Below are 24032 nucleotides of genomic sequence, written 5' to 3'. Positions count from 1 at the left end.
AACGTTCATTGAAGAATTGCTTGATGTATGTTCAGTACTTTTCATACGATACGGCTCGCAAGCAGGCAACAAAATGTTATGTACCCTAGCAATCGCAAGCACATACGGTTGTACGTAAAAATGGCGGCGTCACGTCGAATCATGCCCTAAAGCTTCGATATTGGTTTGTGCATGAGAATAAATGTTAACGGCGCGCAAGTATGTTGACAACGGCAAGCACTGGAGGCGATGCGCCGGTTACAATACAAAATCCAACTGGTCTCCATCAAGTTGCGCTGCCGGAGAGTTGTTGATATGTCACACTGCACGGAAGATATCCCGCCAAAAAAATTTGCCAGATCATTTTGGCGTCGTAGGGCCAAATAATTTGTCGTGGATTATATCACACAACAAGAAGTTTTGTTGTTCCCGACATATGTCGGTACCCGATCTGGAAAATTGGCTGCGATAGCTCATCGGGCCAATATTGGACGTAAAATCATTTTGTTTGATCTAGGCATAAGAAGAATATTCTCTCAGCCAATGAATTGCAGTTGTAGTCTTAAGTGATTTAGGAGCTCTGTTTTCCACATATTTCATGTCAATGTTGGCTATGATAGGGAAGTCCGGGGATCCCATCATTTTACTTACTTGGTCGGGCTTACATTTACCAATAAAATTCCCCTTAAAAAGATGGTGTTTTCAGGTAGTGTGGCCGAGCGGTCCAAGGTGCTGGATTAAGGCTCCAGTCTCTCAGGAGGCGTGGGTTCAAATCCCACCACTGCCAGTTCCTTGTCAATATAGTTGATATCTTAATATTTTGTCATTGGCTCCGACAAGGCGCTTGGGACAATAGATATTTTTGGCCACAAAAAAGTAGAGCTCTTTGCCGTTCTGTTTGGATTATTTGCTTGTCGCCGTAAAATATTAGCTCCCCTGAAAGTGTTTGCCTTAAAGTCATTACCTTTGTCTTTCACGCTGAACTGTCGTGCCACCGATATGGGTACTGACAGAGTGATTTTAAATTCACAGAACAGTGAAAAAAATGACGATTTATTTTTTTTTTTCAGTAAGAAGTGAATTAGGAAAGGTTCTCGACCCGTGGGCCTCAGCCAATGAGTTGACAAGTCTTAATTGCACAATATTTCTCACGAAGAGGAAGACGTAAAATGGTAGCAGTTCCACAGCATCCTATGAGCAGACACAAGATAACAGAGCGCAAGCTCCAGATAGCAGAGGATATCAGCCGCCAGCAACGGGGATGTTCGGGTTGTCTCTTGGCTGGATCAGGAGACAAGACACATTTGGTCTTTCCCGATGACACTATGTCAGACTACTGCCACCAAATCTTGCCGTTTCTCGGGCAGGCACTACTCGACATTTTTTCCGATAGCACCCTATCCCGTCTTTTACCATCACTGGGCTTTTTCTTGTCAAATCAAACACTGTCCGAGAGGTGGAAGTAGAAAACGTGTCACCGGTCAACGCGACGCGACACACTCGTTACGATGGTGACGACAACAACAATGCGCCGCGCCAATGTCTTGTTTCTGTGTATGCGTGTGCATGTGAGTGACTGGGGGGACAAAATGAGGAAAAACCTGTTCGTCACTGGTGCTCGGGAGAGAACGTTCATTGAAGAATTGCTTGATGTATGTTCATGTACTTTTCATACGATACGGCTCGCAAGCAGGCAACAAAATGTTATGTTCCCTAGCAAGCGCAAGCACATACGGTTGTACGTAAAAATGGAAAATTGGCTGCGATAGCTAATCGGGCCAATATTGGACAAAAAAGTAGAGCTCTTTGCCGTTCTGTTTGGATTATTTGCTTGTCGCCGTAAAATATTAGCTCCCCTGAAAGTGTTTGCCTTAAAGTCATTACCTTTGTCTTTCACGCTGAACTGTCGTGCCACCGATATGGATACTGACAGACTGATTTTAAATTGACAGAACAGTGAAAAAAATGACGATTTTTTTGTTTTTTTTCAGCAAGTGAATTGAGGAAAGGTCCACGAGCCGTGGGCCTGTCAATGAGTTGACAAGTCTTAATTGCACAATATTTCTCACTAAGAGGAAGACGTAAAATGATAGCAGTTCCACAGCATCCTATGAGCAGACACGAGATAACAGAGAGCAAACTCCAGATAGCAGAGGATCGTTTCGATCCATCGACCTCTGGGTTATGGGCCCAGCACGCTTCCGCTGTACCACTCTGCTCTCTGGTCATTGCAGTTCATATGTACTCTTTTACCGTCTGACAAATATCAGCCGCCAGCAACGGGGATGTTCGGGTTGTCTCATGGCTGGATCAGGCGACAAGACACATTTGGTCTTTCTAGATGACACTATGTCAGACTACTGCCTCCAAATCTTGCCGTTTCTCGGGCAGACACGACTCGACATTTTTTCCGATAGCACCCTATCCCGTCTTTTACCATCACTGGGCTTTTTCTTGTCAAATCAAACACTGTCCGAGAGGTGGAAGCAGAAAACGTGTCACCGGTCAACGCGACGGGACACACTCGTTACGATGGTGACGACAACAACAATGCGCCGCGCCAATGTCTTGTTTCTGTGTGTGCGTCTGCATGTGAGTGACTGTGGGGAGACAAAATGAGGAAAAACCTGTTCGTCACTGGTGCTCGGGAGAGAACGTTCATTGAAGCAGGCAACAAAATGTTATGTACCCTAGCAAGCGCAAGCACATACGGTTGTACGTAAAAATGGCGGCGTCACGTCGAATCATGCCCTAAAGCTTCGGTAAACATTGGTTTGTGCATGAGAATAAATGTAAACAACGGCGCGCAGGTATGTTGACAACGGCAAGCACTGGAGGCGATGCGCCGGTTACAATACAAAATCCAACTGGTCTCCATCAAGTTGCGCTGCCGGAGAGTTGTTGATATGTCACACTGCACGGAAGATATCCCCCCAAAAAAATTTGCCAGATCATTTTGGCAACCTAGCAAGCGCAAGCACATACGGTTGTACATAAAAATGGCGGCGTCACGTCGAATCATGCCCTAAAGCGACATTGGTTTGTCCATGAGAATAAATGTGAACAACGGCACGCAAGTATGTTGACAATGGCAAGCACTGGAGGAGATGCGCCGGTTACAATACACAATCCTACTGGTCTCCATCAAGTTGCGCTGCCGGAGAGTTGATATGTCACACTGCACGGAAGATATCCAAAGAAAACAATTTGCCAGATCATTTTGGCGTCGTAGGGCCAAATCGTTTGTCGTGGATTATATCACACAACAAGAAGTTTTGTCGTTCCCGACATATGTCGGGACCCGATCTGGAAAATTGGCTGCGATAGCTAATTGGGCCAATATTGGATTTAAAATCATTTTGTTTGATCTCGGCATAAGCAGAATATTCTCTCAGCCAATGAATTGCAGTTGTAGTCTTAAGTGATTTAGGAGCTCTGCTTTCCACATATTTCATGTCAAGGTTGGCTGTGATAGGGGTCCGTTGATCCCAGTTTTCCTTGGTCTGACTTACATTTACCAATATAATTCCCCTTACAAAGATGGGGATTTCAGGTAGTGTGGCCGAGCAGTCCAAGGCGCTGGATTAAGGCTCCAGTCTCTCAGGAGGCGTGGGTTCAAATCACAACACTGCCAGTTCCTTGTCAATATAGTTGATGTCTTGCTATTTTGTCATTGGCGCCGACAAGGCGCTTGGGACAATAGATATTCTTGGCCACAAAAAAGTTGACCTCTTTGCTGTTCTGTTTGGATTGTTTGCTTGTCGCCGTAAAATATTAGCTCCCCTGAAAGTGTTTGCCTTAAAGTCAATACCTTTGTCTTTCACGCTGAACTGTCGTGCCACCGATATGGGTACTGACAGAGTGATTTTAAATTGACAGAACAGTGAAAAAAATGACGATTTTATTTTATTTTTTCAGTAAGAAGTGAATTGAGGAAGGTTCACGACCCGTGGGCCTCAGCCAATTAGTTGACAAGTCTTAATTGCACAATTTTTCTGACGAAGAGTAAGACGTAAAATGATAGCAGTTCCACAGCATCCTATGGGCAGACAAAAGATAACAGAAAACGTGTCACCGGTCAACGCGACAAGACACACTCGTTACGATGGTGACGACAACAACAATGCGCCGCGCCAATGTCTTGTTTCTGTGTGTGCGTGTGCATGTGAGTGACTGTGGGTGGACAAAATGAAAAACCTGTTCGTCACTGGTGCTCGGGAGAGAACGTTAATTGAAGGATTGCTTGAGGTATGTTCACGTACTTTTCATACGATACGGCTCGCAAGCAGGCAACAAAATGTTCTATACCCTAGCAAGCGCAAGCACATACGGTTGTACGTAAAAATGGCTCCGTCATGTCGAATCATGCCCTAAAGCTTCGGTAAACATTGGTTTGTGCATGAGAATAAATGTTAACAACGGCGCGCAAGTATGTTGACAACGGCAAGCACTGGAGGCGATGCCAAAATTCAACTGGTCTCCATCAAGTTGCGCTGCCAGAGAGTTGTTGATATGTCACACTGCACGGAAGATATCCAAAAAAATACAATATGCCAGATCATTTTGGCTTCGTAGGGCCAAATCGTTTGTCGTGGATTATATCACACAACATGAAGTTTTGTCGTTCCCGACATATGTCGGGACCCGATCTGGAAAATTGGCTGCGATAGCTCATCGGGCCAACATTGGACTTAAAATCATTTTGTTTGATCTAGGCATAAGAAGAATATTCTCTCAGTCAATGAATTGCAGTTGTAGTCTTAAGTGATTTAGGAGCTCTGCTTTCCACATATTTCATGTCAAGGTTGGCTAGGATAGGGAAGTCCGGGGATCCCATCATTTTACTTCCTTGGTCGGGCTTACATTTACCAATACAATTCCTCTAACAAAGACAGGCTTTTCAGGTAGTGTGGCCGAGCGGTCCAAGGCGCTGGATTAAGGCTCCATTCTCTCAGGAGGCGTGAGTTCAAATCCCACCACTACCAGTTCCTTGTCAATATAGTAGATGTCTTAATATTTTGTCATTGGCTCCGACAAGGCACTTGGGACAATAGATATTTTTGGTCACAAAAAAGTCGAGCTCTTTGCCATTCTGTTTGGATTGTTTGCTTGTTGCCGTAATATATTAGCTCCCCTGAAAGTGTTTGACTTAAAGTCATTAACTTTGTCTTTCACGCTGAACTGTCATGCCACCTATAAGGGTACTGACAGAGTGATTTTAAATTGACAGAACAGTGAATCAATGACGATTTTTTTTTTTTTTCAGTAAGAAGTGAAAGGAAAGGCCCACGACCCGTGGGCCTCAGCCAATGATTTGACAAGTCTTAATTGCACAATATTTCTAACTCGGAGTAAGACGTAAAATGGTAGCAGTTCCACAGCATCCTATGAGCAGACACAGGATAACAGAGCGCAAGCTCCAGATAGCAGAGGATGGTTTCGATCTATCGACCTCGGGGTTATAGGCCCAGCACGCTTCCGCTGCGCCACTCTGCTCTCTGGTCATTGTAGTTGGTAGGTACTCTTTTACCGTCTGACAAATATCAGCCGCCAGCAACGGATGTTTTGGTTGTCTCATGGCTGGATCAGGCGACAAGACACATTTGGTCTTTCCCGATGACACTATGTCAGACTACTGCCACCAAATCTTGCCGTTTCTCGGGCAGACACTACTCGACATTTTTTCCGATAGCACTCTATCCCCTCTTTTACCATCACTGGGCTTTTTCTTGTCAAATCAAACACTGTCCGAGAGGTGGAAGCAGAAAACTTGTCACCGGTCAACGCGACGGGACACACTCGTTATGATGGTGACGACAACAACAATGCGGCGCGCCAATGTCTTGTATTCAAATTGTATTCAGCGGTGTAATTTGTCGCTCTTTTTTTCTTTTCGCTGAACAGCTGCCATGGCTCTCTGGTCATTGTAGTTGGTATGCACTCATGGCAGTGCACACCAGACAAATCTCATTAATTTTTTCTCCTCAATTTTTCATTGTCTTCTATTTTCTTATTCAAATCTCTTTTCTCTCTCCACCCTGCAGCATCCAACTTTTCCTTCATCTTTTTTCCTTTCAGAATAGCCTCTCTTTCTTCCTTCTGAAACTCATCTGTTACGTGAAACAACTTACATTCCTTTTTTTTCCACTTTGCCCACACACTTCTAAATCCTGCTTGTTTCTTTTTCTGACTTTCTATTTCAATCCACAAATCCTCCAATGACTTCTGGTAATCACTCCGACACATATCACATTCATTACCTCTACACTCGACTGTCCAATTCACAACCCAGGGTTTTGATGGCACACTCATCTTATTCTAAATCGGTTTTTGGGGGTCCCAAAATCCCCGTCTACCGAAACGTTACAATTTGAAACCGCGTCCAATTTCAAGTCAGTCTACGACGGGACAAGTAGGTACCTTGTTACCCTACTCTCTCCCAGGATTTTCTATTATCCTGGTTTGTCAGGAACTTTGTTACCCTGACGTCAGGTCCTCTGTTACTGTTGGATCTATCTTACCCAACACCTATAAAAAATAGACACAAAAGGAATGAAGACGCTGGTTTCTTTTTCTCATGAGGAGGGCGTATGGGAGATTGTTCAGATTACAGCCTCTCATCACACTCTAAACAATCTCTCCCGTCGCTTCAGTATTTATTTGAAATAGGGAGGTTTCTGAGTTTACAAGACATAACATACTAAGTTTACAAGACACAACACACTAAGGGGAGGTTCCAAGGTGAAGACATGAGACCAACACCTGCCACGTCCCCGGCCACGTCCTTGGTCAAGTCTCCCTTCTATCGGATGATTCCTGCTGAGTCATCTTCTTGAAGGCGAGACATCTTCCTTTCTCAAAATCGTCCATAATACTAATGCAAGCTAAGCAAATAAATGATAACTTCTCCAATATATTTAACATTTCCCTCCTGTTTATCATGTATTTGCACAAATTCTCATATCATTTTACAGTCACTTCATTTCGATTTTTAACTGTAGAATCATTTTTTGAAACAAATACATTTACACTCAGAGTAAACTTGTCATACATTAATGTTGTTGTTTAAACATCGTAATCACCTGGATCAGGAAACAAATCAGGTAAAACAACATCATCATCATCATCATCGTCATCATTATCAACATCCAATAAAGGATACATCTGCTCCATAGGTTATCCACGGGGGTTAATTGCTGTGGTGATTAATCTACTGATTAAAGCCCGAATGCATGGGATACAACAACATCCACACAATGTCAGAATGGCTGCAAAAACAGCAATTGATATCAATATTGGTGAAATTATGGTTTTGTATTTACCAAAAACATCCATCCAGCTGTCCCACAAGGAATGTTGATTGAGGGTCCGTAGACCATCGATGGCTCTGGTTAAGCTGCCATCTGAAGCACTATTCTTTGTTCTCCAAACATACCGCAAACACCTCCCTCTCTTGCGAGGAGCATGTCGACAGCTATGCGGTTTTGGAACGTCCTTGAGCTGCTCATGCACAGCTTCCAACCCACTCTGAGTCCAATTTCCTAATCTCTGTACATTGAAGTGGATATAGTTTATCCCATCAACATTTTTATTAATCGTACACCACCAGCATATGAAGTATTCAAATCCTCCTGCAACTTGGTCAGCTAATTTGTATTGATTAGGAACCCCACGAGGAATACCTATGGCGTCGATGTATGTTTTATGTTGAATAATTTTGCCTCTGCCAGGATAAATCTCTTTTTTGTCTATGTTCTAGATTTGACAACAACATTGGTGCTTTTTCCATTCAATCTTGAACAGGCATAGGGTATACAGTGGTCCTAATTTCTTGCCTTTACTAATCATGTTTATAGAAGTAAAATTACTCGGTGTTACAAAAGTAGAAAACATTGGTTTGTGTTTGTCTGCTTTTATTACGGGATATATAGGATCCCATGATTTAGACCTCTCAGTTGGTATCATTCAGGGTGGGACGTCCCATATACCACATAAACAAAACCAACACCATAGTAGCCAAAGTTGCTACGTAACAACCTATCGAATCTCATAACCAACGCGGGTGTGCCTTTCTGCTGAGTTCTCACTAAAAGGGCTGGTGTCTTTTCTTCACTGATCAGCAAGCGTTTTCAGAATCTACACATCTGCTCCCGCTCCGTTATCAGACTTTTGCTCACCTTCCCTATTTGAGTACTCAGCTGAAATGACTCTTTTACAGTGTGTTAAATGAACCCACGTGTTTCTTTCTGCTATTTTTTAGGGCTGTAAAGTGTCAATGTATCTGTGCCACCATCCCTCCGGTTCAGACACGTGACACACCATGGCTCAATATAGCAGCCCATTTGAAAAGGTTTTTCTTTTTTTTTGGAAGTGTTTGTTTCATTTTGTAGTTTTGCACTTTGTTTTTCCCAATAATTGCCTTCTTGTTGTGGAATACGCATATTGGCTATCAGTATAGATTGTACCATCTTTATTTATCATTAGTTTGCATGCCTCGGTTAATGCTACTAATTCAGCAGCTTGTTCAGCCAATTCCTGACAATCATGCTGCGTGCCTTCATCAAGTAAGGGTATTAGTGTGGCTGAATTTAAGGTCGTGCATCGCTCAACAGTCAAATGTGGTTGTGACAGCAAGATGGCCATGCAAGATAAATGTCTTGCAGGTGATAAAAACGCCATATTTGTTTGCAATAGGAGAGCAGACACTGTATGTGGGACCTTAAGAGTTAATGGATGAAATAACACAATTGTGGAACTGCTCTCGACTGCCATCAAGGCTGCCACAACTGCTCTGACACAATGCGGTAATGCACACGCTGTCCAATTTAGTCGAAAAATAAGCTATTGGTGTTAGCTTATCACCGTATTGTTGTGTAAGTACGGAGGTCATGTAATAGCTTTTACAATCTACCATTTGAATGAATATTTTGTCATTAAATTTGGAAGGGCCAGCGCAGTACTGGACACCAAATGTTGTTTAATGTCACAGAAGGCCTTTTCTGCCTCTGTATTCCATTAAACAGGTGATGTCATTTTAAGGTTTTCTTCATACATTAATTTTGACAATGGTGCAACAATTTCTGCATAGTTTGGAATCCATGCTCTACAATAATTTGTCAGACCTAAAAATGATTATTATATGTTTCTTCATCTGTGGTTTAGGATTTTTTAAGACTGTAGCTTTCCTGTCTTCTAATATAGTCCTTCCTCCGACACTTAAATTATGGCCTAGATATTTGATTTGCCTTTTACACAATTGCAATTTATTTTTGTTAACTGTATGTCCCTCTTCTGCAAGATGATGCAGTAAGGCCAATGAATCTTTGCATGTCTCTCCATCTGGAGATGCCAGGAGAACATCATCTACATATAGTAAAATTTGACTCCCTCCTCAGGGAGTGAATTTAGACATGCTTGTTGTCATTACTTTTGAATAAATGGTTGGACTTTCACATTAACCTTGTGGTAATCTAGTAAATGTATATTTTTTGCCCTCAAATCTGAATGCAAACCAAAATTGACTGTTCTTTTCTACTGGTACAGAAAAGAATGCATTACTTATGTCCACTACTGTAAACACAGTAGCGTCTGGTCCTAATGAATTTAACAATGTGTGTGGATCTGGTACGCATGCTGCTTTCTGTATTACTGCAGAATTTATTGCCTTTAACTCTTGTACCATTCTCCAACCCACTGAAGGTGGGGCCTTTTTTACGGGTAAAATGGGTGTGTTACATGGTGATTCTGGACACTCCACTATAACTCCTGCCTTAATTAGTGCTTCAATTACCGGTTTGATTCCTTCACGTGCATCTGGTTTTAATGGCTATCGACGAATGCATAGTCTATATTCTGTTTTGGGTCTAGTTTGTACTGGTGAAATAATTCCTGCCGTGACTTTTGCTTCTTTGTCTGAGTACAGATAATCTACAGTAATTTTGCAGGTGTCGCATGTCGTAACGTTTTCTCATATCAATGTCGACTTTGTAGGGTGTGATGCCAGGTACGGCCTTTTTCACATCCTCATTAGTCTAGGTCCTATAGACCAAAATAGTTTCTTTTTTTTTCCTCTTGGACGTTTGAATTTGCCACCTCAATCATTCTTTTCACACTTATTTCTCAACCATCTTTTTCCTCATTTACTCTTACCACTGGTCCTGTCTCGTCATCTTTCTGTTTTTGAAAGAACATTTCTTTATCCCTACCTGCCTGCCCTTTCTGTTCACTTGCTAAGTCATTCTTTTTCTTACTTCCCTTTTCTCTTTTAGACACCATGTTTAGCCAGAAGAATAAGTCGTCATATCCCCCTTTTTCTATTTTTTATATATTATTTTTGTGTCGACATTTTATTTTGTCTCGAAGGTGTCCAGCGAAACCGTATTTGGTTATCCACGTGTTTAAATGTTTTATTTTGGAAGTGTTTTCCAGTCTTTACACATTAGGCGTTCTTTTGGATCCGTTTTACTGTTATTTTTTTCCATTTTGTGAATTTGGAAGTCAGTTTATTTGCACCTAGAGTGACCTAAATACTGACTTTATTCAAAATGACGGTGACAATGAATGTCTGAGTTTTGGTAATCCTAAAGCTTCTACCCACACGAGGCGGAGGATTCTTGCATCTGCTTCCAAACCCAGTTGTCACTTACAATCCCATCTTATACATTCATACTTTTACACATTCACACAATACTAGTAACGTTTTTACAAACACACGAAAACACGGAAACATAGAAACACGGAATTTAAGTATGTACAGGACTCCGCCGTCCTCGCGGAATTTGTCGGACTCCGCCGTCCCTCTTTTACTTGCCAGTGACTAGTATTATACAAGGTTTATTCTGCCGCAGACTTCTTTGTCGCGCAATTCACTCACTCTTTAATCCTTTTTCCTAAAAAATGTTTTTTAAATTTAACTCACCAAAGTCATCTTCAATCCTGTGGATTGTCGTCAACCTTCAGATCCCAGTTGAAGAGAACGAAGACCAGTCCCGGAAAGGGTCTTACTTGCCGTGGCCACGGTCTCTTAACTGGAAGTCGGCTCCACAACTGGAATCCTCGGGTGTGTTGACGTCCGTCTCGAAGGACCAATTTAATGTTGGCTCTATCTTACCCAACACCTATAAAAAATAGACACAAAAGGAAGGAAGACGCTGGTTTCTTTTTCTCATGAGGAGGGCGTATGGGAGATTGTTCAGATTACAGCCTCTCATCATGCTCTAAACAATCTCTTCCGTTGCTCCTGTATTTATTTGGAATAGGGAGGTTTCTGAGTTTACAAGACATAACATACTAAGCTTACAAGACACAACACACTCAGGGGAGGGTTCCAAGGTGAAGACATGAGACCAACGCCTGCCACGTCCCCGGGCACGTCCTTGGTCAAGTCTCCCTTCTATCAGATGATTCCTGCTGAGTCATCTTCTTGAAGGCGAGACATCTTCCTTTCTCAAAATCGTCCATAATACTAATGCTAGCAAAGCAAATAAATGATAATTTCTACAATATATTTAACAGTTACCCTGACTTCTGATTATGCAATTTTAACAACACAACGTCTTATTAACTATTGACAACAAAACAACTGTACCACAAGTCTCCCAAATTCCGCAATTTCCAATGTGCAGAATTCGTGATATAATCAAACAGGCTTCTGATCACCTTTTTTATTTCGGTACACCGGGGAGATTTGCAGTCCAACTGAATTTCTGTCAGCTCCTCTGTCCTTTTATCTGATGTTCTTTCATGATCACGTCGGGGTCACCATTTGAAGGAACCTGTGTTTAAAATCTCCTATTTCTCTCGTGGTTCCCAGCATGCTCGTTTTCGTGAAAGAACTACGTTCATAACAATGTATTAAAAAAAACAACCAATTTATTCCTGACAGATGAGTCTATACATTTTGCAGAGCTCTGGGTTCGTAACTATCCCTATCTTATCCTTAGCAGATAGAGTAGTCGAACAAAAAACTATCTGATTCTACCCCAGACTTATACAATGTTTAAAAGTGGAAGTATGGAATCGCTGTCGTCTGATTGGTCCATGGTCCCATCTGACGTCATCGTTGCTCTGCAGAATGATGACCATTTGCCGCTGGCTCCAGATGCCGTCTCCACATACACCCTGGTGGGGGTGGCTTTCCTGCAATAAACTCCTACCCCCTTATCTGATTACACTGCAATAAACATCCTTGCTTACCTTCCAAACCAGTTACACCATGAAACTATATTATATTATATTACATATAGAATTACATATTAGAATATTATAAAGTATTCTATATTACCTTGACCCTGAAATTGTTTGCCTTAAAGTCATTACCTTTGTCTTTCACGCTGAACTGTCGTGCCACCGATATGGGTACTGACAGAGTGATTTTAAATTGACAGAACAGTGAATAAATGATGATTTTATTTTTTTTCAGTAAAAAGTGAATTGAGGAAAGGCTCACGACCCGTGGGCCTCAGCCAATGAGTTGACAAGTCTTAATTGCACAATATTTCTCACTAAGAGTAAGATGTAAAATGATAGCAGTTCCACAGCATCTTATGAGCAGACATAAAATAACAGAGAGCAAGCTCCTGATAGCAGAGGATGGTTTCGATCCATCGACCTCTGGGTTATGGGCCCAGCACGCTTCCGCTGCGCCACTCTGCTCTCTGGTCATTGTAGTTGGTATGTACTCTTTTACCGTCTGACAAATATCAGCCGCCAGCAACAGTGCTGTTCGGGTTGTCTCATGGCTGGGTCAGGCAACAAGGAACATTTGGTCTTTCCCAATGACACTATGTCAGACTACTGCCTCCAAATCTTGCCGTTTCTCGGGCAGATACTACTCGACATTTTTTCCGAGCTCGACTTTTTTTGTGGCCATAAATATCGATTGTCACAAGCGCCTTGTCGGAGCCAATGACAAAATACTAAGACATCAACTACATTGACAAGGAACTGGCAGTGGTGGGGTGGGAACCCACACCTCCTGAGAGACTGGATACTTAATTCAGCACCTTGGACCGCTCGGCCACACTACCTGAAAAGCCCATCTTTGTAAGGGGAATTTAATTGGTAAATGTAAGCCCGACCAAGCAAAGGATCCCCGGCCTTCCCTATCATCGCCAACCTTGACATGAAATATGTGGAAAGCAGAGCTCCTAAATCACTTAAGACTACAACTGCAATTCATTGTCTGAGAGAATATTCTTCTTATGCCTTAATCAAACAAAAGGATTTTAAGTCCAATATTGGCCCGATTAGCTATCGCAGCCAATTTTCCAGATCGGGTCCCGACATATGTCAGGAACGACAAAACTTCTTTGGCCCTACGCCAAAATTATCTGGCAAGTTTTTTTTTTTTTTATATCTTCCGTGCAGTGTGACATATCAACAACTCTCCGGCAGCGCAACTTGATGGAGACCAGTACATGGGTACTGACAGAGTGATTTGAAATTGACAGAACAGTGAATAAATTCTGATTTTTTTTTTTTTCAGTAAGAAGTGAATTGAGGAAAGGCTCACGACCCGTGGGCCTCAGCCAATGAGTTGACAAGTCTGAATTGCACAATATTTCTCACTAAGAGTAAGACGTTAAATGATAGCAGTTCCACAACATCCTATGAGCAGACATACGATAATGGAGAACCAGCTCCAGATAGCAGAGGAGGGTTTCGATTCATTGACCTCTGGATTATGGGCCCAGTACGCTTCTGCTGCCCCACTCTTCTGTCAAGTCGTCCTAGTTTGTATGAACTCTCTTACCGTCTGACAAGTAGGCGGTCCAGCAACGGGGCTGTTCGGTTTGTCTCATGGCTGGATCAGGCTACAAGACACATTTGGTCTTTCCCGATGACATGTCAGACTACTGCCATCAAATCTTGCCGTTTCTCGGGCAGACAGTGGCAACACTACTCGACATTTATTCCGATAGCACCTATCCCGTCTTTTTTCAAGCTGCCTTGTGTCAACCGTCGAGGCCTTCAAGTTCCTGGGAATTACAGTCTCTCAGGACCTGAAGTGGGCGACCAACATCAACTCCATCCTCAAAAAGGCCCAGCAGAGGATGTACTTCCTGCAGCTTCTGAGAAAGCACACCCTGCCACAGGAGCTGCTGAGGCAGTTCTACACAGCGGTCATCGAATCCGTCCTGTGTTCTTCTGTCACAGTCTGGTTTGGTGCTGCTACAAAAAAGGACAAACTCCGACTGCAACGGACAATCAAAACTGCTGAAAGGATTGTCGGTACCCCCCTACCCACCCTTGAGGACTTGCACGCTGCCAGAACTAAGAGAAGAGCGTGCAAAATCCTCTCGGACCCTCCACATTCCGGTCACCAGCTCTTCAAGCTCCTTCCCTCAGGTAGGCGCTACCGATCAATGCAAACTAGAACTAGCAGACATTCCAACAGCTTCTTCCCTCTTGCAATCAACTTCTTAAACACCTAACCTACAATTCCATTACAACATGCTGGCAATTTTTGGACTTGAGTTCGTTGTCACATTTCTGTGGGGCCAATTATACATTACTGGTGCACTCACTGTTGTTGTCTCGCCACGCTGCACTATTTGCATATCTGTTGTTGACCAATACTGGCCACTCATGCCAGAGTATCATCTGCTCCATTTGCACACTGATTGAGGAGTATCTGCAATATTTGCACAACCAACATTGTCCCAGATTATCGCACTACTCGTCACTTTAAACCGCATACACTCTTTGAAGTCTCGGCGCCCTTTGCACAATGGTCAAACTCCTCTAAGTGCTAGAGGACTCTGCATCTTTTTGCACAATTGTCAAAAAAATAAATAAATAAAATGTACCGGCATTACCAGATAACTAGCAACCCTTTACTGCTCAGTGACTGTTGTTTTTGTCAATGTCTTTATGTCTCAAAAGTGTTCTCTGTCAATTAACTGTCTATTGTCATACTTGAGCGGCTCCAACAACCGGAGACAAATTCCTTGTGTTTTTTGGACATACTTGGCAAATAAAGATGATTTTGATTTTACCATCACTGGGCTTTATCTTGTCAAATCAAACACTGTCCGAGAGGTGGAAGCAGAAAACGTGTCACCGGTCAACGCGACGGGACACACTCGTTACGATGGTGACGACAACAACAATGCGCCGCGCCAACGTCTTGTTTCTGTGTGAGCGTGTGCATGTGAGTGACTGTGGGGGGACAAAATGAGGAAAAACCTGTTCGTCACTGGTGCTCGGGAGAGAACGTTCATTGAAGGATTGCTTGAGGTATGTTCACGTACTTTTCATACGATACGCTCGCAAGCAGGCAACAAAATGTTATTTACCCTAGCAAGCGCAAGCACATACGGTTGTACGTAAACATGCCGGCGTTCCGTCGAATCATGCCGTAACGCTTCTGTATGTCAGGTTAGGGTTAGAACACCATGGGGAAAACCAACGGCGTCAATGTATGTTGGATCATTTTGGCCCTGCCAGTCTGCTTCTCTTTTCTGACGTCGCCAATGTTCTGGCATGACAGTGGATAACCCAGCTGTTAATTCTTGTACAGACAGACATGGGAAGTGCCGATAACAATTAACAACAAAGTCAGGAGGGCACAAATACCTGTTACATTCTTTGGCAATTTATCAAATAGTCTAGCATTTCCACACCACCACCAGATGTCCCCTCTTGGCTACGGATTGACGTTAATTTCTACCACTATTGATACTGTAGGAACCTGAATTTTATAATCACCTATTACTCTCGAGGTTCCATGCGTGTTCGTTTTCGTGAAAGAGCTACAATTATAACGACGTCTTAAAAGTCAACCAATTTATACCTGACAGAGGAGTCTACATTTTACAGAGCTCTGGGTCAGTAGCTACGCTTATCCTAGCCTCAGCAGAGACAGCGCAGACTGAACAAAGCTATCTGTTCTTGCCCCCGACTTATACAATGTTTCAAAAAGGAAGTATAGAATCGCTGTCATCTCAGAATCAGAATCAGAATCATCTTTATTTGCCAAGTATGTCCAAAACACACAAGGAATTTGTCTCCGGTAGTTGGAGCCGCTCTAGTACAACAGACAGTCAATTTACAGAACACTTTGGAGACAGAGACATTGACAAAAAACAATTGTGCAAAAAGATGCAGAGTCCTCTAGCACTTAGAGCAGTTCGAATGACTAATATTGCAATAGACCGGTGCAATGACCATTGTGCAAGGGGCGCTGAGACTTCAAGGAGTGTATGCAGTTTAAAGTGACGAGTAGTGCGATAATCTGGGACGTTGGTTGTGCAAATGTTACAGATACTCTTCAATCAGTGTGCAAATGGAGCAGATGCTACTCTGGCATGAGTGGCTAGTATATGCAAATAGTGCAGCATGGCGAGACAACTACAGTGACTGCACGAGTAATACATAATTGGCCCCACAGAAATGTGACAATGAAATCAAGTCAAAAAAATTGCCACCTTGTTGTAATGGAATTATAGGTTAGGTGTTTAAGAAGTTGATCTGATTGGTCCAACGCCCACTGACGTCCTCATTGTCCTGCAAAATGATGGCCATTTTCCGCTGGCTTTAGATGCCGTCTCCAGAGTCTGTTTTTTATTGTTCCATTCATCCTTTCCACTAATCCAGCGCTTTGAGGGTGGCAAGCACAATGATTCTTTAGATCAATGTGAAACATCACTCCTATCTTTTTCACAATTTGGTTAACAAAATGGGCACCGTTATCACTGTATATTTTTTCAGGAATACCATATTGAGGAATGATATCCTTACAAAGTGCCTTTCACATATCAAACATGCCCTACAACATTTTTTGGGAATAAGAATTAAAGCCATAAATTGTATAATGTTGATGTATCTGATCCACCATCCCTCCTGTTGGGATGTGTTACACCATGACTCAATATAGCAGCCCATTTGTCGAGATTTTTTGGTAGGATAGGTTTTTTGTTTGGTTTTACATAGATGTCATCTTGTAATGTTGAAATGGCCCATTTACATCTCCATCCTCCTGCAGCCCGCTGTAAGTCTTGAATACAGTTGTCATTCTTACTCTGTATTCCTCAAAAGGCTCATCCTTTTGTTTTACTCTTCCTATTTCAGTGTAATTTGCTCTCTGTCTGAAACGCTGGGTTGCTCTGTTAATTAATCCTTGCACCCAGTGTCCCAATTCGCAACTATCATGGGCCAAAAATCCCATTTGCATCTCTTGGATTCCATGGTTCTCTAATATTATGCCAATCTGGACCCATGGCCGCCATCCACACTTGTTGGATTTCTGCACCATTTAAGTAATATGATCGTCTTAAATTTTCCATTTCCTCAACAAACTGGTTTATGACTGCTTTATGTGGTGTCAGTTCTTCTACGGTCTTTTTGACGTCGTCCATAGTCCAGGTCCTATAAACTAAAATAGTCAGGTCGGCACCATCTTGGGTGTTTGGGTTGGCTACCTGAATCATTGGATACAGGTCTCCTTGGTCAGGTGACATATTAGTTATTTGTGGAGTAGTCGGTGCGGGAGATAGCAATCCTCCCAGTTGTTTTGACCATTTCAACTCAGTTCCGTCTGATCTAGTCATTCTGTGTGGTGTTGCCTCATAATGTGGAGGCGGTGGTAATTTAGGATAAAGGGGGGGGGGGGGCAGTTACACCTGCCCCTTTTTCACTTTCTTCAACAACTCTCTCTCTTCTCCTCGACACTGGTCCTGTTTCATCATCCTCCTTTCTCTGGAACATTAATTGTTCTTTTTCCTTCTCTACACATTCCCTGTCTTTCTTTTCACATTATTTTTCCTTTCTTATTTTGTCCACATTCTCTTTCCGTTCTCTGTCTCCCTCTTCTCTATTTGAGGCTAGTCTCATCCAGTATTCTGTTTCCTCAAAACCATTTTCCTTCATTTTTTTAGGGTTTTTCTTTTTCTTTTGCACAAGAAATTTGTAGGGCCCGATCTGGGAAATCGGCTGCGATAGCTAATCAGACCAATTTCGGGGCTAAAATCCTTTTGTTTGATCTAGTCAGAAGATTATTCTCTCAACGAATGAATTGCAGTTGTTGGCTTAAATGATTTCAGAGCTCTGCTTACCACATTTTTCATGTCAAGGTTGGCTATGATAGGGAATGGCGGGGATCCCATCATTTTACTTCTTGGTCAGGCTTACATTTACCAATAAAATTCCCCATACAAAGATGGGCTTTTCAGGTAGTGTGGCCGAGCGGTCTAAGGTGCTGGATTCAGCCTGCATTCTCTCAGGAGGTGTGGCTTCAAATCCCACCACTGCCAGTTCCTTGTCAATATAGTTGATGTCTTACTATTTTGTCATTGGCTCCGACAAGGCTTTTGGGACTAGATATTTTTGTCCACAAAAAAGTCGAGCTCTTTGCCGTTCTGTTTGGACTGTTTGCTTGTCGCCGTAAATTATTAGCTCCCCTGAAAGTGTTTGCCTTAATGCCTTAACAGGCATTACCTTTGTCTTTCACGCTGAACTGTCGTGCCACCTTTATGGGTACTTACACAGTGATTTTAAATTGACAGAACAGTGAATAAAGGACAATTTTTTTTTGTCAGTACGAAGTGAATTGAGGAAAGGGTCACTACCTGTGGGCTTCAGCCAATGAGTTGAATAGTCCATCCATCCATCCATTTTCTGAGCCGCTTCTCCTCACTTGGGTTGCGGGCGTGCTGGAGCCTATCCCAGCCATCATCGGGCAGGAGGCGGGGTACACCCTGAACTGGTTGCCAGCCAATCGCAGGGCACATACAAACAAACAACCATTCGCACTCACAGTCACACCAACGGGCAATTTTAGAGTCTCCAATTAATGCATGTTTTTGGGATGTGGGAGGAAACCGGAGTGCCCGGAGAAAACCCACGCAGGCACGGGGAGAACATGCAAACTCCACACAGGCGGGGCCGGGGATTGAACCCAGATCCTCAGAACTGTGAGGCTGACACTCTAACCAGTCGTCTACCGTGCCGCGAGTTGAATAGTCTTAATCGCAAAATATTTCTCACGAAGAGTAAAACGTTAAATGATAGCAGTTCCACAACATTCTATGAGCAGACATACGATTACGGAGAACCAGCTCCAGATAGCAGAGGAGGGTATCGATCCATCGACCTCTGGGTTATGGGCCCTAGCACGCATCCGCTGTACTAGTCATCCTAGGTTGTATGTACTCTCTTACCATCTGACAAGTAGGTGGTCAGCAACAGGGTACGGGTTATCTCGTGCCTGGATCAGACGACAAGACACATTTGTTCTTGTCAGACACTATGGCACTATGTCAGACTACTGCCATCAAATCTTTCCGTTTCTCGGGCAGACAGGGGCAACACTACTCGACATTTATTCCGATGGCACCCTATCCCGTCTTTTACCATCACTGGTCTTTATCTTGTCAAATAAAACACTGTCCGAGAGGTGGAAGCAGAAAATGTGTCACCGGTCAACGCGACGGGACACACTCGTTACGATGGTGACGACGACAACAACAATGCGCCGCGCCAATGTCTTGTTTCTGTGTGTGCGTGTGAGTGACTGTGGGGGGACAAAATGAGGAAAACCATGTTCGTCACTGGTGCTCGGGAAAGAATGTTCATTGAAGGATTGCTTGAGGTATCTTCACGTACTTTTCATACGATACGGCTCGCAAGCAGGCAACAAAACGTTATGTACCCTAGCAAGCGCAAGCACAAGCACATAAGGTTGCACGTAAACATGCCGGCGTTCCGTCAAATCATGCCCTAAAGCTTCGGTAAACATTGGTTTGTGCGTGAGAAGAAATGTTAATGTCAGGTTCAAACAACCTGGAACATTTAATAAACAATAAACGAAGACAAGATGGTTTATATACTCACGAGGAGAACGATTAGAGTTGTTTGCAGTTACAATCTCCTACCGCTCTGAACAAACTGTGCCGATTCCATCCATCCATCCATTTTAACACCACTTATCCTGGTTAGGGTCGCGGGACGCTGGAGCCTACCCCAGTTGACTTCGGGCGAAAGGCGGACTACACCCTGAACTGGTCACCAGTCAGTCACAGGGCAGATATAGACACGGACAACCATTCGCACTCACATTCACACATCACTGAGTGGGAACTGAACCCACGCTGCCTGCACCAAAGTCAGGCGAGTGCACCACTACACCATCAGTGACCTCTGCCGATTCCTCTCTTTTTATTTTCTTAGGGCGGTTCCTAGTTACACAGACTGCTTCTATCTTGAGATAAGGGCACACACAGCAGCAACGTAAAACAATCACATATATGACTCATTGCGCAGATGTGTTCTTCATCAGCGCTGATTGCTTCAATCTTTGACCTTCAACCGCAAAATGTTCCAGCCGCTATCTTTTGATGAGGGCACAGTCCTCTTCACAGACAACGGCAACTTTTATGATACAATCAACATTCTAGTGCTAAATACATGCTTTGAAAATACTATAAGAGTAAATATGGGACAACAAATGTACATTTATTCTAACATTTCCCTCCTGTTTATCACATATTTCCTCAAATTCTCATATCACCGTACATCAGTAACTTCAGTTAGATTTTTGACTGTGAAATCATTTTTATGAAAACACATACATTTACTCTCAGAGGCAATGTTAATCTTTATTCATAGCCACCTGGATCTGGAAACAAATCCGGCAGGTCATAATGCACGTCATTATCATCATTACTGTCACTACCTTCAGAGTCAGGACCAAGTAAAGGATACATTTGAGCCATCCGGTTCTCCATGGGTGAGATTGCTGTCGTTATCAATCTATTAATGAGAGAACGCAGACAAGGAATACAGCACCATCCAGGTCAAAATTGCTGTAAAAACAGCGATCCATCCATCCATCCATTTTCTACCGCTTATCCGGGTCGGGTCGCGGGGGCAGTAGCTTCAGCAGGGACGCCCAGACTTCCCTCTCCCCAGCCACTTCATCCAGCTCTTCCGGGGGGATCCCGAGGGGTTCCCAGGCCAGCCGAAGGATGTAGTCTCTCCAGCGTGTCCTGGGTCGTCCCCGGGGTCTCCTCCCGGAACACCTCACCAGGGAGGCGTCCGGGAGGCATCCGAATCAGATGCCCCAGCCACCTCATCTGGCTCCTCTCAATGCAGAGGAGCAGCGGCTCTACTCTGAGATCCTCCCGGATGACCGAGCTTCTCACCCTATCTCTAAGGGAGACCCCGGACACCCTGCGGAGGAAACTCATTTCGGCCGCTTGTATCCGGGATCTTGTTCTTTCGGTCACGACCCACAGCTCATGACCATAGGTGAGGGTAGGAACGAAGATCGGCTTAGCTCTTTCTTTACCACAACGGACCGATACAAAGTCCGCATCACTGCAGATGTTGCACCGATCCGTCTGTCGATCTCCCGTTCCATTCTTCTCAGACCATGGTCTCAGATTTGGAGGTGCTGATTCTCATCCCAGCCGCTTCACACTCGGCTGTGAACTGCTCCAATGAGAGTTGGAGGTCACGACTTGATGAAGCCAACAGAACCACATCATCTGCAAAAAGCAGAGATGCAATACCGGGACCACCAAACCGGACCCCCTCTACGCCTCGGCTGCGCCTAGAAATTCTGTCCATAAAAGTTATGAACAGAATCGGCGACAAAGGGCAGCCTTGGCGGAGTCCAACCCTCACCGGGAACGAGTCCGACTTACTGCCGGATATGCGGACCAAACTCTGACTCCGGTCGTACAGGGACCGAACAGCCCGTATCAGGGGGTTCGGTACCCCATACTCCCGAAGCACTCTCCACATGACTCCCCGAGGGACACGGTCGAACAGCGATTGATACCAAAATTGTGGACATCACGGCTTTGTATTTTCCAAAGGCATTCATCCCGGAATTCCACATGGAGGTGTCAACACCATTTTACCATTAATGGTTCGGAGTCCCTCTATGGCCTCGGTGAGACTGCCATCCGCAGCTGTGTTGATGGGAATGAATGTGCAGCATTGTTCTCCTGAACATAGCACATACTCCTCCTCTCAGCGAACAACAGCTATCCTGTTTTGGAATGCCATAAGTGATGTGGCTGATAGCTGTTCACGTACAGCTTCAAACCGACTCTGTGTCCAATTGCTCAGTTTTTGCACGTTGTAATGGATGTAGTTGATTCTGTCCACGTTTTTGTTGGTTGTACACCACCAACAGATCGAGGACTCAAATCCTCCAGCTATTTGATCCACTAATTTGTACCCACTTAAAACACCATGGGGAAAACCAACGGCGTCAATGTATGTTGGATCATTTTGGCCCTGCCAGTCTGCTACTCTTTTCTGACGTCGCCAATGTTCTGGCATGACAGTGGATAACCTAGCTGTTAACTCTTATACAGAGATAGGTTGTGCGGATACCGGTAACAACAAGGTTACGAGAGCACAGAGACCTGTTATATTCTTTGGCAATTTATCAAATAGTCTAGCATTTCCACACCACCACCAGATGTCCCCTCTTGGCTACGGATTGAAGTTAATTTCTACCACTATTGATACTGTAGGAACCTGAATTTTATAATCACCTATTACTCTTGAGGTTCCATGCATGTTCGTTTTCGTAAAAGAGCTACAATTATAACGACGTGTTAAAAGTCAACCAATTTATACCTGACAGAGGAGTCTTATACATTTTACAGAGCTCTGGGTCAGTAGCTACGCTTAACTTAGCCTCAGCAGGGACAGCGCAGACTGAACAAAGCTATCTGTTCTTGCCCCTGACTTATACAATGTTTGACAGAGGAAGTATGAAATCGCTGTCGTCTGATTGGGCCATGGTCCAATCTGACGTCCTCATTGTCCTGCAGAATGATGACCATTTGCCGCTGGCTCCAGGCGCGGTCTTGCATCTTATGTCCACAGTGGCTCCCCGCAGCCACCTCCTCTCCGACATCTGTTCGCCGTGGCCTCCACATGCACCCTGGTGGGATCTTTCCTGCAATAAACTCCCACACCCTTATCTGAGTTACACTTTATACTATACTGCAATTAACACCCTTGTTTACTCCCAGACATTTGTGGAAAACATAGGTTTGTGCTTATCAACTCTAGTCACCGGAAATACGCTGTCCCAACTCATACATGTAATTCCAACTCAAATCTCATACATTTCCTGTAAGGTACTACCAATACGTCTCATAACCTTTTCCAGTTATCTATTTGGTGTTTGCAAATCCCTTTAAATTAGTAATTGGGAGCCTCAATTTAGTCGTTGTGTTTGGTGCTGTGGTTACCCTTATTGAATTATTATATGCCCATGAGACTATCCAGGGAATGACAGGAATTGGTGTTCCTGACTGTCCACTACTATGTCTAACCCTGTGTAAGAGTAAGGGTTGAGTGGTTACTTTATGGTCCGTTCGTTTAACCTTGGGTGGTTCCCGCAAATACCATACTAACAAAAAAAATCAAAATAACAGATAGCGTTGACATCCCACACCCCATAGCTGATTTTAAACACTTAGGGGTCATTCTGGTTGAAATATCCCCTCTACTTTAGTTGGGTCTCTTATAAAATCTTCACTGACTTTCGGGTCTTCCCAGATTCTAAATGTCTGAGACCACCCTATTATCAGACTTTTGCTCACCTCCCTTGTCTGAGTTTTCAACCGAAATGATCTTTTTACAATGTGTCAAATAAATCCAAGTTGACCTTTCTGTTATCTTTACAGCTGTGGGGGTTGTCAAAAATACTTGAAATGGGCCTCAATTTAGTCGTTGTTTTTCTAACATTTTCAGCTAAATTAGCTTCTTCATTGGTTTCCCATTCCTTCTTTAATTGAGGTAGCCTTCCAAACAATGTTTCATAGGGTGTTAGCCCTGAAGTACTTTACTAATTCCAAACACTGTGTCCACGGCCTTCCTGTTTCTTCCTTGCACTTTTTAAGTCTGTTTTTTATTGTTCCATTCATCCTTTCCACTAATCCAGCGCTTTGAGGGTGGTAAGCACAATGATTTAGATCAATGTGAAACATCACTCCTATCTTTTTCACAATTTGGTTAACAAAATGGCGGCACGGTGAACGACTGGTTAGAGCGTCAGCCTCACAGTTCTGAGGACCTGCGTT

The 24032-nt window shown here is 43.5% G+C and overlaps 3 non-coding genes across 3 annotated transcripts; 2 read left to right on the top strand and 1 right to left on the bottom strand.

The window, feature by feature from the left end:
• Nucleotides 1-684: 684 nt before the first annotated feature.
• Nucleotides 685-766, top strand: trnal-aag (transfer RNA leucine (anticodon AAG)). The gene has a single exon. It is a non-coding gene; the product is annotated as a tRNA-Leu (tRNA).
• Nucleotides 767-4882: 4116 nt separating this feature from the next.
• trnal-aag (transfer RNA leucine (anticodon AAG)) lies at nt 4883-4964 on the top strand. Its single transcript has one exon. It is a non-coding gene; the product is annotated as a tRNA-Leu (tRNA).
• Nucleotides 4965-12561: 7597 nt separating this feature from the next.
• trnam-cau (transfer RNA methionine (anticodon CAU)) lies at nt 12562-12633 on the bottom strand. The gene has a single exon. It is a non-coding gene; the product is annotated as a tRNA-Met (tRNA).
• Between the last annotated feature and the right edge of the window lie 11399 nt (nt 12634-24032).

This window comes from Phyllopteryx taeniolatus, unplaced genomic scaffold (assembly GCF_024500385.1).
Source record: "Phyllopteryx taeniolatus isolate TA_2022b unplaced genomic scaffold, UOR_Ptae_1.2 contig_60, whole genome shotgun sequence".
Taxonomy (NCBI): domain Eukaryota; kingdom Metazoa; phylum Chordata; class Actinopteri; order Syngnathiformes; family Syngnathidae; genus Phyllopteryx; species Phyllopteryx taeniolatus.
The sequence above is the reverse complement of the archived record's forward strand: the minus strand, read 5'-3'. Positions and strand labels throughout refer to the sequence as shown.